Source organism: Etheostoma spectabile, chromosome 15 (assembly GCF_008692095.1).
Source record: "Etheostoma spectabile isolate EspeVRDwgs_2016 chromosome 15, UIUC_Espe_1.0, whole genome shotgun sequence".
In the NCBI taxonomy this organism is placed as follows: Eukaryota; Metazoa; Chordata; class Actinopteri; order Perciformes; family Percidae; genus Etheostoma; species Etheostoma spectabile.
Window position 1 is genome coordinate 33,574,105 of NC_045747.1, and position 3,205 is coordinate 33,577,309.

General features: G+C 42.3%; 1 protein-coding gene across 3 annotated transcripts in view; it reads left to right on the forward strand.

Moving 5' to 3' along the window:
- Positions 1-3,205, forward strand: part of septin12 (septin 12) — an 80,267-nt gene that overhangs the window by 65,560 nt on the left and 11,502 nt on the right. The gene's annotated exons all lie outside the window — the stretch shown is intronic.

Below are 3,205 nucleotides of genomic sequence, written 5' to 3' on the forward strand. Positions count from 1 at the left end.
CACACACACACACACACACACACACACACACACACAGGGAGTGTGATGATTCCTGAGGCTCCTGAAGGCATCCTTGTCTGTCAATATTAATGTGGGTTTGTTCCTATGGATTTTTAGGATGATGTGTGTGTGTGTGTGTGTGTGTGTGTGTGTGTGTGTGTGAAGAGGTTTTGACTGATAATACAATAGGAGACAGCACTCACATCCTACTTTCATATCGCCTTTCCTTTTACTTGCTGTCTCGTGACCAAGAATCCCGACTTGTGCTATGACGGCTCACAGCATCGTTTTCTTTCTACCTTTTAAGGGGTTCAGATGAATCCAGAGTAAGCGTATTTCACAGTGCGTATATGCCATCTGTACTTCTAAACACAGGTGGACATTGTGTCCTTTAAAGGTCCAATATGTAGGAATTTCTCCCTTCTAGTGTTGAGATCATATATCGCCATCAACTCAAAAGTACATATTACAGCTACGGTGGCCTTCACGCTTCAAAAAGCCGGCCTCTTGCTCTTTTCAATATCCATTTTCTTTTTCGGGGGGAAGAAAGAGAATCCTGTTCTTGACATTAGGATTTTGAATGTATGTGGTCCTCCATGTTTCCTTCTTCTAACTTGGCAGGGCCGGAAAGTGACGATGCCCATTAGCAGCGTTAGCATCACCTGTGAGTTTATCATGTGACTGGGAAAACGTGAAAGGCGGAGCAGTATGTCCTGTATGTCCCTCACCGGCTAACGTATTTCAAGATGGAGCATGAATATGGAGCGTCTACCCCAGTTCATGCAAATGCAAATGTAAAATTTCAAGCCAACAGGAACACTTGGAACTGATGGTGGTGGGAAATATTCACGAAAAAGGACGAGTTTGTGACTGAGAATTCAATGGACTTTTAGCCTTGTCAGCGAGATTCAATTTAAAATAGGCTGGTTGTGACAGCTGTGTTGCAGCATCTCTGCAGCTACAAAACCACTGTCCGTACTTTGGTCTGTACGGGGTCTTGAACCAGCGACCCTCCGGTTCCCAACCCAACTCCCTACGGTTTATGAAGGTGGTGAAAATCACAAAGGTGACATTCTTGCAGCATTCAAGTACTTGGTCTGAAAGAAAATCAGAGAGAGAGAGAGAGAGAGAAAGAGAAAGAGACTGTGTGCATGTATATTTGTGTGTGTGTGTGTGTGTGTGTGTGTGTTTAAGTAAGTAAGTAAATAAAGTCTATTTGTACAGCACTTATCAGAGTCACAAAGTGCTTCACAGGCCAAACAGATACATACATTATAATAATATAATCATAAAAAGCACAATAAATCAAAGTAAAGCATGCAATGCATAGGAATACAGTCAACAATGTGGTCAAACCAACGCCTGACTAAAAAGATGTGTCTTTACCTGCTTTTTAAAAATGTCAGCAGAGGCAGCAACTCTGTGTGTGTGTGTGTGTGTGTGTGTGTGTGTGTGCGCGCATGCGCTGCTTTAAAAGAACACATGAGGCCAAAGACATCAGAGACATTTATCTCTCACACACACACACACACCATGTGTCTGTTTTGGGGTCTGTGACTCGAGGAATGTGAAGCTGTAGACCATGACGTCCTCCATAAACATCTTCTCCTGCACTCTCACACATGTACTGTATATTTTAATGCTTGTCAGATTTACACTCTGCACACTCTGAAAAACTCTGTCCAGGTATAAATGTCACCATTAGAGAAAGCTGTAGTACCTAAATATGGTCATGATTCAGAAGCAAACTGCAGGGTTTTCACATATCCATTTTAGTCTGCAAAGGATTAGCCAGAGGGACAGAATAATCTGCTACTATACTGTACCTAAAGGGTGATTTGTAATAGGTAAATATGCCTGAGTACACACAAACCAATATCTTATAGGATGATTAAGCTATTATGACGAGCATGTCCAAACTTTAACACTTATTTACCAGCACATTAGTCTATATCCACGACATTCCTCCAGATCCCCGTCCTCTGTCTCTGTGTTGGCGTTCTAACCTCTGGTGGATTTCTGAGGACTATGGTTACCTGGTCCTCAGATCTCTGCAGGGTAAATCCAGACAGCTAGCTAGACTATCTGTCCAATCTGAGGACTATGGTTACCTGGTCCTTAGATCAATTGCAGGGTAAATCCAGACAGCTAGCTAGACTATCTGTCCAATCTGAGGACTATGGTTACCTGGTCCTCAGATCTCTGAAGGGTAAATCCAGACAGCTAGCTAGACTATCTGTCCAATCAGAGGACTATGGTTACCTGGTCCTCAGATCTCTGCAGGGTAAATCCAGACAGCTAGCTAGACTAACGGTGGTACTAAATAAAGTACCTGTTGGCAGGTACCAGGGACGTTGTAGAGCGTCCTCTGGTGGACAGACTACGCAACGCCATCACTAACAGGGACGTTGTAGAGCGTCCTCTGGTGGACAGACTATGCAACACCATCACTCATAACATGGTTGACAGTCCGTTTTTATTTTTTAAATATTCATTTATCAGAATCATTTATTTGTCAAAAAAATCTGAAAATATGCGATAATGTTGTTGAATACCACGGTAACGATATTACTCGCAATAAATAAACAGACATTAAAGTGTAATTTCTGCTGCTTTCAGTATTCTGCTAAAATACAACAAACGGCTTATTACATTTCAAATGAAAGGAAATCATTTCTTTTATTGAACAAATTGAACATTGAGTTGAATATAAAAGGCACCATTAATAAAAGTGACACATTTTAAAATGTGCTGTTTTCTGCCGAACTAACACTATTTTTTTCAGTGTCTCGAATCTCGCTGTGTCATTGTTGAGATATCAACGCTATATGGAAAAAAATCGATATCCTGTGCAGCCCTATTAGGAAGCAGGATCTGGACCCCGGTGCAGGATCTGCATGCTCCTGAAATCAAAGTGGTGTGATGAAGAGGAAGTGAGGCTCGCCTCCACTCCACGCTGTCAGAATGAAAGTGGATCTTAGGTCTATGTTTCCCTTTAAATGTCTGTCACGAGTAGGGATGTCCCCTGAAACCGGTTCCAAATGGGGGGCGGTTCTACCTGAGTTAAAGCCAGAGTATTGATAAAGTCCGGAGTAACCAGTTCTGCTATGGGTACTGGAGAAATTAGGGAGTAGGATGTATTACAGCAGCTTTACATTTCCCCACCCATCTCTCTCTCTCTCTCTCTCTCTGTCTCTCTCTCTCT